The 12186-nt window shown below is 41.5% G+C and overlaps 1 protein-coding gene across 6 annotated transcripts in view; it reads left to right on the top strand.

The window, feature by feature from the left end:
• Window positions 1-12186, top strand: part of LOC126987906 (uncharacterized) — a 298554-nt gene that overhangs the window by 228643 nt on the left and 57725 nt on the right. For 2 of the 6 annotated variants that reach the window (XM_050845483.1, XM_050845485.1), the window contains one exon: window positions 176-701. The exons of the other annotated variants lie outside the window; for them this stretch is intronic. The gene's annotated coding sequence lies outside the window, so the exon portion shown is untranslated. The remainder of the gene's footprint in view (window positions 1-175; window positions 702-12186) is intronic. 6 annotated transcript variants of the gene reach the window in all.

Raw genomic sequence — 12186 nt, 5'->3', positions numbered from 1 at the left:
CTTGACGGAATGAATGACGGGTGGCGTGGACCTCGTGACCGTCGGACTGAACAACAACAACGGCAACAACAAGAACAAAGACAGGCGCAGAAGGTATACAACAATAACAGCAACGACAAAAACACGGCAAAGACAGTTAAGACACCAACACTAATCCATGCCTCATATATTGCAGTGAGACAGTCGTGACAAGGAAAATAAAAAAAAGGACAAAGTAGTTAACCATAAAGAAAATTACGTAGAGTTGTAAAAAGAGCCATAACTGGAAGGAGATAAAGGGAGAAAAGTCTTAAAAAACAAACAGGAAGAACATGTAACAATAAACATAGAGAGAGAAGTGAAATATCGCAATTCAAGGAGGAAAAAAAAATAAAACGCCGGGAATGACTGATTGAATGTGACTAACAAAGAAAAAAACAAAGACAGTAAGGCGTTAAAAAAGTAAAAATTAACAACAAAACATCAAAAACTGTGTAGAAATAAAAAAGAAAAGCAAAGTATTAAATAGGAAGACTTCGATGTGATTGAGGGAGAACAAAGGAAAACGGTGAAAAGTGAAATGTTGAAAAGGGAGGAAAAGTAAAGAAGAGAAAACAGGAAAAGACTATAGAGCAGGCCAGCAGGAAAACACCACACATCAGCCCAAAGGAACGACTTAATTGGCTTGTTTACGGACAGTTCGGCGCCATGATGGAAGTTGGGTAAGTGTGTTTGTTTGTACGTTCCCACACCGATTTTGTTCCTTTCCTCTTTTTTTTTCTTTTTCTTTCTTTCGTTCTTTTAAATTTATTGAAGGTTGTCGGTTTGTGTATTTTCCAGTCCATGTTATCTCGCTTTTATTTTAGGTTTGATGGTTTTAAGTACATTGTTTATTCGTTTTGTTTTATTTTGTTTTCTTTCTTTTTTATTTTACTTTTCCCCTGTATGTTTCCTTTGATCTGATAGCTTTAGTTATGCTTTTTCTCCTCTATATCTGTTTTTTATTAATTTTTTTCTCTGCTTTTTTTTTGTTTGTTTTGTTTAATGGTTCGTTCGTGTCTTTTTTTTCCCTCCCTGCATTCACCCCATCGTCTTATGTAACGGCTAAGTATTTTTGTTCAATGTATTCACTCCTTTATATTTACTATCATGGGTGACCTGCGACTGTGTAATTAAGGTGACGGCAACAGTAACACTCAGCAATAATAACAATGATAACAATAGAAATGGTAATAACAGTAATAGTAGTAATGACAATAATAGTAAGCAGGGCCTGAAATAGCTTGTGCAACGTTCGGCTGGGAGACATTATCATACACTATGCATAGGACCGGAGGCGCCGCGATATTACACACACACACACACATACACACACACACATGCACGCACACACACACTCGGGTATTTTCGTGTATAATGCAAAAGCGTGAAGCTCTTAATGTATACACGAGAGGATGAGAAAGCGAGCTGTATTTTTTTTCGGGTGTGTGTGTGTGGGGGGGAGGGAGGGGATTGTAATGTTAATGTTGCCAGTGGTGGGAGAATGATAAGTAGTAGTAGTAGTAGTAGTAGTGTTAGTGGTAGAAGTAGTAGTAATAGTAGTGGTAGTAGTAGTAGTAGTAGTCGTAGTGGTAGTAGGAATATTAATGTTATTTTGTTTTCAGTATTAGTATCAGTATTGTTATTAGTTTTAGTATTAGAATTATTATTAGTGGCAGTGGTAGTGGTAGTGTTGGCAACAGTGATGATAGGAAAAGAGACAACAGCACCAGCAGCAGCGGCAGCAGAGACAGGCTGGCTCGGCGGGGCGGGGGCAAGGCCGGGGGTAGCCATGCTTGCGTCAGCGTTTAAGTGCCGGACGTGCAATCTGTTCCGTCGCGCGGCGCCCGTAGCGAAGCGCGGGGCTGTGGTGGGCCGCCCGCGCCGCCCCGAGCACACCTGGGCGGGGGGCGGCGGCGGGCAGGTGATGAATTGCCCTGGGGTTGCTTTGGAGCTAATTAGTGGACCAGGTGTGTGGGCGGAGATGCCACAGGTGTGCTACTATGGCAGGAGGAGGAGGAGGAGGAGGAAGGGTTAAGATCAGTGGAAGGAGGAGACGAGAGGAGAGGAGAGGAGAGGAGATTTGAAGAGGAGAACGACTCAGAAAGGTTAAAAAGGAAATGAAGATGAAGAGAAGGGAGAGTGGAATGGAGAGATGGAAGGGAGAAGAGCAGAGGAGGAAGGGAGGGAGGGAGGGAGTGTGGGCTAGTGGGTCGAGGTGAGAGTGGTCGTGGTGGTCTTGATGGAATGTGACCCCGTTGACCCCTGCCTCCTGAGGGGTCACCGTCTGTACAGGAGGAGGAGGAGGAGGAGACATTGGTGGTATATAGAATAGTGGTCGTGGTGGTGGAATTAAGTGGAGGAGGAGGAAATTGCATGTGGAGAAATAATGTGGAGGAGGGATATTTAAGCGTGATAAGTGGAAGACGGTAGTGAGGGAGAAAGGAAGGAAATGATGATAGAAGGAGGAGGAGGAGGAGGAGGTTATTGCATGTGGAGGAATAATATGAAGGGAAGATATTTGAGCGTGATAGGCAGAAGACGAGAGTGAGAGAGAAAGGTAAAGGAAAGGTTGTTGATAGGAGGGAAAGGAGGATCAGGTTGAGTCGAGGGAGGGGGAGGAGGAGGAGGAGGGGGGTAGGGGTCAAAGAGAGAGTGGAGTTGCTTTCTCTCGCTCCTCACAGATCCACATCGCTAATTATTTTCTTTTTTGCCTTGATAGAAAGTCCAGATCCGTACTGATAATTGTGCTGGCTCGCTGTGTTGCCTGTGCTGTTACTACTACTACTACTACTACTACTACTACTACTACTACTACTACATAAAAGATACCTCCACCCATGTTTATTTTCCCGACACATAATAATGGTACTACTACTACTACTACTACTACTACTACTACTACTACTACTACTACTACTATCTTTGTTGTTATTGATGTTATTACTCACAGGTGTTGTAGTCATTGTAAATACATGCATGAAATGTAACTAAATAAATCATATGCAAATTTATAGTGTGTCAGGTGTGAGGAAGTGTTGTGATAGGACTCAGGTGTTCTTCCTAAACTCCTTTACGTATTAGAATAAGAATACGTTTAATGTCAATCCTTCATGTGTATTTGTTTTGTATGTGTTTTGCCATTTGTTTTGTATTTGTTTTGCGATTTCTCTTCTCTTTTGCCTCTTTTAATCAGTGTCAAAGTTACTTAATTGTACTGTCAAGTGTAAAATGTTTTATTGTGTCGGTGAATTTATTGAATATTTTTTATTACTTGGTATTTTTTTTTCTTTTGTTATTTTTGTTCATCTGGTTTTATACACATGCTTATTGTTCTTGTTTGTTTCTTACGTTAACTTGAAGAAACGGTATTGTACACACACACACACACACACACACACACACACACACACACACACACACACACACACAGAGGACCCGGTCGTGTGTAACTCTATAGTTTGGGCCATTCATATGTTTTATTTTTTTTAAGGTTGTGTGGTTAGCAATTTAATCCGCTCTCTTCCTGTTTTTCTAGAGCTTAATCCGTAAGAAGGAGGAGGAGGAGGTGACCAGGTGTGAGGTGGAGTTGCATGTTCCGTTTTTTTTTTGTTTCTTCCTGTTTTAGTATTTGTTTTTTTTCGTTTATCTGTAATCTTTCGTCTCTGTCTGTGTCTGTGTGTGGGTTGATCGATCGATGCGCCGCCCGTTCGTTTCTCCTCGTAAATCTCTCTGTTAATGTTTTTTTTTTTTTTTGGTCTAATCGCCGGTTTACCTGTTGGAATGCAGCTACCTGTCTTGCTTTTTGTCGTCTGTCTGTCTGTCTTTCTTACTCCTTGCATGTCTTCCCGTCTATCTGTCTCTTAATATGTCTGGCTGTCTATATCTACGTTCGCTAAAATGTATATGTCTTATTTTGGCTGTGTCTATGTCTATCTGTCTTCCTCTCTTTCTCTTTCTATATTTCTGTCGTTCTATCTGTCTATCTATTTATCTGTCTGTGCCTGTCTGTCTGTTTCTCCATCTGTTAGTCTACGTCTCTCTGATAGTGTAAATGTATGTATGTATGTATGTATGTATGTATGTATGTTTGAATGTATAAAGGAGTTTTCTGTCTGTCTGTCTGTCTTTGTCTGTCTGTCTCTGTCTGTCTTTCTGTTTGTCTGTCTGTCTATCTGTCTGTCTTTATACGCGTCGCACAATGTTCCAACTGTGAATTCATTAAGCGAATTGACTTGAAGCAGATGTACGTGTGTGTGTGTGTGTGTGTGTGTGTGTGTGTGTGTGTGTGTGTGTGTGTGTGTGTGTGTGTGTCTAACTGCAATTAATTGAAAGCAAAACAACAACAAAAAAAATTGCGAAGAAAGTATTGCAGCAAAAAGCAGCAGGAGGAGGAGGAGGAGGAGGAGGAGGAGGAGGAGGAGGAGGAAAACTACTGCATAGCTTAACTGCTCCCCTCCCACCTGCCCTAGATGAGAGAGAGAGAGAGAGAGAGAGAGAGAGAGAGAGAGAGAGAGAGAGATTGTATATTAAAGAAGAGGGGACAGAAATACAGCCAAGGAAAATGGAAGAGAGAGAAATGTGGATGAAAGACGAGAGGGGATTGAAGGACGAGGAATGGATGGGGATGAAAAGGTGAAAGGGAAAAGGGAGAGGAAAGTAAGAGGGAAAAAAAAGTAAAGCGATGAGTGGGAAGGATCAGAAAGAAACAAAGAGGGGGGGAATGGAAGGAGGAGGAAGGTGGGAGGACTGAGAAAAAAAAAAGGTATCGGGAGTCGAAAACGAGTGGAGGCCAAGAATGTAAAGAAAACGAGGGATAGGAAAAATAAACTGAATAAAGGAGGAAAGGAAAGGAAAGAGGTTAGAAAGGGGAGAGAAAAAAAAGCAGTGCAATAAAGGAAGAGGAACACGGGGTAATGGAAGAAAAGTTAAATAGTGAGAGAAATAGAAAGAACAGAAATAAGAAAATAAATGAAGAAGAGGGAGAAAAAGATTTGGGAGACGAAAGGGAATCAAAAAGGGGAAATGAAAGAAAGGAGAGAGAAAATAGGACTGGAAGGGGAACGGGGAAGGGCAAGAGAGAGAGAGAGAGAGAGAGAGAGAGAGAGAGCAGTGCAGGGAGGGGAAAGAAAGAAGAGCGATAATCAAGTCAGAGAGGGGGAAGGGGAGAGGAACGGGGATGGAAGGGAGACGGGAGGGAAAGAGGGGGAGAGGAGGGGAGGAAGGGGGGGATGAAGGAAGTAATAAATGGCGCGGATTTACATAAAGAGTTCAAGAGTAAAATTTTAGGAGCTGAAAAATTCTAATTGGATGTGAGTGAACGTTATAACTCCGGTCTGGTAATTTTTTTCATTGTTTCTTTTCTCCTTTTTTTTTTTTACTCTCTCTCTCTCTCTCTCTCTCTCTCTCTAATGGCGTAAGTTTTTTCAATGCTATCTTGTCCTTTTCACGATATTGTAGTTTTATTCCTTTTATTTTTGTTTCTCTCTATTACGTTTTGTTTCCTCCTACTCCTCCTCCTCTTCCTCCTCTCCCCTCTTCCTCCTCCTCCTCCACTGTAACCTTGACCTTCTTCGACCTCATGCTTGCGTCTCCCTCTTCAATTTTCCCTCCCTCTCCCTCTTCCCCTTCTTTCTCTCCCCCTCTCCCTCTTCTTCCCTCTCTCCCTCCCTCTTAATCACCGTGTTACCTGTCTTGGCCGCACACAAGCTCATTAAAAAGGAACACCTGTCTCCTGTCTCCCCCTTTCTTATTTTCTCCTTTCTTCTTATTTTCTTTCTTCTTCCTCCTTTCCTGTTTTTTTGATTTCTCCTTCTCTCTTATTTTCATTGTTTTTTGCTTTATTTTCCTTTGCATTACATCATTATTTTTTTTATTTCATGTTATCCTGCTTGACTTTTTCCTTCTCTTTGTTTTCTTTTCTTCTCTACGTGCTTTATTGTCTTCTTGTTTTCCTCTGGTTTCCTTCCTCTTTTTTTTTCCTCCTTGCTCGACTTTCTTTCTTGTTGGATTTTCTTACATCTCTTTATTTAACTTTTGGTAACGCTCTCTTTCTATTTTCTAGCTCTTCTTTTCTCTTTCCCTTAACTTTTTCTATTTTCCACTTCATCAGCATTTTCTTTCACTTTTTCTTTGGTCTATCCACTATGTAGCTCTTTCTTCTCTTTTTCTGGTCTTTCCCTATGTTCTTTTCTTTTATGTTTTCTATTCATCGCTTTTATTCATATTTCTCATTATTTTTCTTCTCTTTCATCAGTATGTAGATTTTGCCTCCATTTTTCATGTTTTTTTGTTCCTATGTGTTTCCTATTCTCCGCCTTATCACTGTTTTCCCTCTTTTCTTTCAGTTTAATCAGTACTGACATTTTCCTTATTTTTTTCCTGCTTTTCAACAATCTACTTCCTGTCCTCGGTGTTTTTTTGTCCTCCGGGAAAAAAGGTGTTTGTTTTTTCCTCCCTACCTGTGGCTGGGAGAGTTAATTAACCTGACTTACCTGTTCTTTTGTACCCTTTTAAAAGACTCACAGCTCAGTTTGATACTGTCCTCCTATTTCTCCTCTTTATCATTTTGTTTCTCCATTTTTCTCCTCCTTGCAGATTTATTTTTTTCTTTCCCTTTCTTTCTCATTGTATTTCCTTCTTCTTTTAATCGTTATAGAGTTAATTTATGTTTATTCTTTTCTCCTATTTGTCATCTTTTATATTCTCTTTGTTGTCTCTGTTTGTCCATTATTTCTGTTGTATTTGAGTGTATTGTATTCTTCCTCTTCTTCCTTCCTCCTCTTCCCTTTCCTTTGTCCTTTTTTTCCCATTTCTTAAGTCATTTCATAACCTTGTCCCCTCGTCCTTGTTCGTGTCCTTGCCCTATTACATAACACTACCCTTTCTCCTCCTTTTTTTTATTTCTTTATCTAATTTCCTCTTCTCCATATTTATTTCGACGGGGAGGCTTGGTTAGTATTATCTTGTTCCCTCTTGTTCGTTTGTTCATCTTCCTCCTTGGTATTCCTCCTTGCTACTCATTCCTTCCTCAAGTTCCCTTCGGTCTTCCTTCCTCCCCAACTTAAAATGTGGGCTGCTGTTGATATAATTTCTCTCCCCCTTTACATATTCCCTTCCTCTTGATCCTCTTCCTCGGTTACCTTTCTTTTGCTTCTGCTCATCTGGTTCTATTTCTCCCTCCCTCTTTTGCTTTCCCTCTCTCCACCTTCTTTTCTTTCCCACTCGGTGTTTGAATTTCCTCTCCTCTCCCTTCTTCCCTCTCCATCTTCCTTCTTTTTCCTCTTCCCCTGGTTTTCCTCTTGCTTTCCTCCTCTTCAACCTTCTTTTCTCATTTTCTCCTTTCCCTCTGTTTCCCCTTTCTCTGTCTCTCCCCATCCTACTGTTTCCCTACTCTTTCTCTTCTTCATTTTCCTCCCTTGCCTCTCTTTCCTCCTCTTTCTCCTCTCCTGTTTATTTCCTTTCTCTGTCTCTCTTTCTTGTGCCTTTCCCTCTTCCCTCTTCTCCATCCTCATCCTTCTCCCTTTCCTTCTCTTTTCCCCTTCTTCATTCTTCATCTGTTCACTCTTTTCCTTTATCATCCTTCTCCCCTGCTTCCCCTTGCGCCCCTCCCTTTGCCTCCCTTTGTCTCTGCATTCGCTTTCTCATCCTCTCCCCTTCCCCTCTTTCCTCTGGTTCCCCCTCCTCCTCCTCTCCCGTCTCCTCCCCCCACCTGCGTGTTTACCTGTGTGGTGATGCAATGCAGGTGTTAGCGAGGCTTGATTAAGGGAAGGTTGAAAGGTTTGAAGGTGAACGGTTCTGTGATGTAAGGTTTCGCTGCGTTGGAAGTGTTGTTGGCGATGTAATGTTTTGTTGTGTTGGGTTGGGTTGGTGTTTTAAATAGTTGTGTTTTAGGGGGTTGGTTTGATTTAGGGATGTTTGAAGGGTTTGATTAAAGGAGTGAGGTTAGGTGTGTTGGAAAGGTGGGTTGTGTTTGGGAATGCTGGTGGTTTGATAAGATGATGTTGATGTTTGGGTTTGTTCGTGTGGGCTTCAGTATAGGATGTTTGAAAGGTATGGAGATGAAAAGTTTGCTGTGTGTGAAGCGATCAGATGGCAGACTTGCATTGAGGATTTGTGTTGGGAAATGTTGTCGGTTTGATAAGCTGCTGATGTTGATGTTCGTGCGTTGGTGTGGGCTTGAGTCACTGATGCTTAAAAAGGGTTGGAGGACTATAGTTTAATATGAGTTGAGTTTGTATAAAATAAATTAGTATGTTATGTTCTGTGATATTGGTGGTTTGTTAAGCTGTCCTTGCCGCTTCTTTTTAAATGTATTTGGACTTGATTCAGGATGCTTGAAAGGGTTGAAGGCGTAAAATTTGAGATGTGTTAAATGCTGATGTTGAAGACTTGCAATGTTTAATATTTATGAAGTTGTCCTTGGTGTGTCTGCTCTGGTCATGACTGAGGGGTGAGTGCACGGCTTGAAGGTGGAGGCTGTGGTGTGGATGAAGGGTTGACATTGTGGTTGTGGTGTTTGGTTGCCTTAGGTGTTTTTGTTTTCCCCGATAGTTTCGTTATTGTATAATTCTCTATTTTTTTCATTCATTAATACTAACCAAGCCTCCCTGTCTAAATGAATATGGAAAAGAGGAAATTAGATAAAGAAATAAAAAAAAATATTATTATTATTATTATTATTATTATTATTATTATTATTATTATTATTATTATTGTTGTTGTTGCTCTCATTCCTGCTCGCCCTTTCTTTTTCTTCACTTTCATTTGTTCTTTTCTGCTTTTTTTCGCTTTTCCTTCTCACCGTCTTCATTTTTCTTTCATTCTCTTTCTTGCTGCTTGCTTCCTTTCTTCCGTCTCTTTTCTTTCTTTATTCTTCCTTCCTTCCTTCCTTCTCTCTCTCTCTCTCTCTCTCTCTCTCTCTCTCTCTCTCTCTCTCTCTCTCTCTCTCTCTCTCTCTCTCTCTCTCTCTCTCTCTCTCTCTCTCTCTCTCCAACTCCCTCCACACCCCCACACCCCTTCGCCGTACAATACCGTCTGCTTGCTCGAAACCCGTTCGACCACATGCCTAGTGACTCATGAACCTGAATGAACCACATGGGAGGGAGAGGAGGTGGAGGAGGAAATGGTGGAGGTGGAAGTTAAATTGGAGATGGAGATGTTGATGATTTTGCTGATAGAGATTTTGAAGATACATGTGGGAGTGGGAGCAGGAGGAGGAGGAGGAGGAGGAAGAGGAAGAGGAGGAGGGGGAGCAAATGGAGGAGTGGAGAAAAAGATATAGAAAATAAAGTCAGATTTTTAAAGTTATATGCTGGAGTGAAAGGAGGGAAAAGGGGAAAGAGGAAAGTTAAAAGACGAAGAAAAGAAAAGAAGAATGAAAAGGGAAACGTAATCTTGAGTCCATGGAGGAAAAAGCAAAAAAAAAAAAAAAAGAAAGAAAAGGATGAGGAAGAAGAGTTGGATGAAGAAAAAAGGCAATACTAATGGAACCGAAACTAATGGATGGTGATGATAATGGTGTTAGCGGTAGTGATGGTGGTGGTGGTGGTGATAGTGGTGATGATGGTGGTGGTGGGCGTGGTGACTTTGGTGAAATTTGACCTTTAAACTTGTTACCCTTTTTTCCTGTCTTTGTAATTTCTCTCTCTCTCTCTCTCTCTCTCTCTCTCTCTCTCTCTCTCTCTCTCTCTCTCTCTCTCTCTCTCTCTCTCTCATCTAAATGCCAACCTGCAACCTGTTTTCCAGCCTCTGCTCTCTCTCTCTCACACACACACACACACACACACACACACACACACACACTTAAAGGGTGTGTGCAAGGGAGAGTTGTGGTTGCGAGGAGGAGGAGGAGGAGGAGGAGGAGGAGGAAAACTGAGAGGAAATTAAAATGAACTGACAGGGATGAAGGCCTCAGGGTGTGTGTGTGTGTGTGTGTGTGTGTGTGTGAGAGAGAGAGAGAGAGAGAGAGAGAGAGAGAGAGAGAGAGAGAGGACGAGGACGAGGACGAGAAGTAGAACGAGGACGAGGAGCAGGGTGGATTGATCTCAGGTCTTGGAATTCTCGTCAGACATTGATTTCAGTCTTTAAGAGCCTCAGAGTTGCCAGGGACTCAGGGAACCTCTTTGTCTCCTCCTCTAACCCTTTGCCAACCCGTGGAAGGTGGAAGAGTGACGGAACTTACCCCTGCGAGGACCTGGAAACCACTATACCTCACTTTAGAAAATACTCGTCAAGAAAACGCATCCACTCTTTTTGATACTGCTTGGAAAACTAATCATATCCTTCTAAAGTAGCATAATTTCTTTTTGTATTACTATTAGAACGGAGATGTAGAGTCACTTAATTAAAATTCTTTGTAGTTGACAAATGGGCAGGGATTAACGGACTTTATTCTATTAAATTTTTATGACATTTAGTGCTTTCTTTGCTGTGAGGGGGGGGGGGGGGAGGCCAGTTACAATCCAGTACAGAAAGTTTGTAAGCTCCCAACTCAAACACAAAATACTACGAAAATTCCTTGTTTAGTGTTTGGCGTTGATATAAAAAGGAGTAAATTTTAGGAAGCCAAACAGGAAATCTCTTTTTAGCATGTGGTAGTGAGTAGAAAACTGATGATTGTGGAGAATATAGTTTGGTTTGGGCGCTTATAATGACTGTGTTGGACTGTCGAACTCTTCCCCTTACCTGACACACTGATTGTTGGACTGTCGAACTCTTCCTCTTACCTGACACACTAATACTACACCTTGTACATCTCTAAACTTGCTTCCTACACCTGGTCAACATACACAGCACACCTGCTTTTTTTAATGACGCACCTTTTACTCTTTTAATTAACACACCTCACCTGATACACTAATGCTACACCTGGTTCACCTCTAAACTTACCTCTTGCACCTGGTTAACATACACAACACACCTGTTCTATTAATTTCGTATCTCTTAACTTAGGACGAAAATAATCGTTTTAAAACATCAAAGCAGAGGTAGATGATGTCTCTTCTGATATCTTCTCTAGTAATGTCGCCCCATCCACGGCTAATGCATCTGCTTGCTCCCTCATGCCTCCCTACCTCCTTATCCCCCTACGCCTTCCTCCTCATTTCAACAGCGGGCTTTGAAGTTGTGGTAGTGTTGGTGTGGTCACTTTACCTCAGTCACCCTTTGAATGTAAAAGCCAAATGGATGATGCTCGTTTTCTTTCGGCTGTTTAAAGGGGAAACCAGAATATAACTCGAATACGTGTGCTTGGTAGGTGGGAGTGTTCGTAGATGCTGTGGGATGAAGGGAGAGGTTGGAAGGGAGATATTGAGAAAGGAGTGAGTAAAGGGAGGAAAAGGGTGATTATAGAGATTGGGAGAGGGTGTAAAATGAACGGGAGATAGAAAAAAATGTCGGTGTAGAAAGAGCGGAAACGGGAGTGGGTAAGAGGCAGGGGTGTTACCAAAGTTGTGTTGGGTGAAGGGGAAAGACTCAGAATGGAAAAATGAGGAGTGAAGAGGTGGGAATATTAAAGGAAGGGTAATGTGGGATTGAGAGGGGAAGGAAGAGAGGGCAAGAAAAATAAAAGAGAATGATAGAAGGAGAATAGAAGGAGAAGGGCAAGGAGGAAGAGAAGTGGGTAAGAGAAAGGACAGAATGATCAAAAGGAAAGACGGTTGTATGAAAAGGAAGATTGGAAGAGGAGAAAAATGATGAGGGGAGTGAATGTGTAGGAATGAGAAAGAGGTTTAGGTAGGAAAGATGAGCTAGGAGGCAAAGAGAAGATGAGAAAAGTGCAAAGTTGGGTGTGAGGAAGAGGAGGAGGAGGAAAAAGAGGAGTAAGAGGGAGGATGAGGAGAAAAGAAAGAGGATGGGAGTTGGTGGCTCTCAAGAGGACTTAGTGTTATTGACAGACTCCTAAGAGGACGCCCCTTGACCTCTTCCAGCCTCTTGGTCTCCGTCACTTACTCCTCTTTTAGACGTAATAATATTTTTTGTATAATTTGTTTACGTAATTTTAAGGTGTTGTAATAATCGATTGTTGTAAGTGATTAGTATTGTTTTTTTGTTATTGTTTTTGTTATTGCTATTGATGTTGAAGAAGTAGCACCATAGTCAGTAGTATTAGTGGTAGTAGAGATAGTGGTGCTTGTAGTAGTAGTAGTAGTAGTAGTAGTAGTAGTA

The sequence above is a fragment of the Eriocheir sinensis genome, chromosome 67 (assembly GCF_024679095.1).
Source record: "Eriocheir sinensis breed Jianghai 21 chromosome 67, ASM2467909v1, whole genome shotgun sequence".
In the NCBI taxonomy this organism is placed as follows: Eukaryota; Metazoa; Arthropoda; class Malacostraca; order Decapoda; family Varunidae; genus Eriocheir; species Eriocheir sinensis.
The sequence above is the reverse complement of the archived record's forward strand: the minus strand, read 5'-3'. Positions and strand labels throughout refer to the sequence as shown.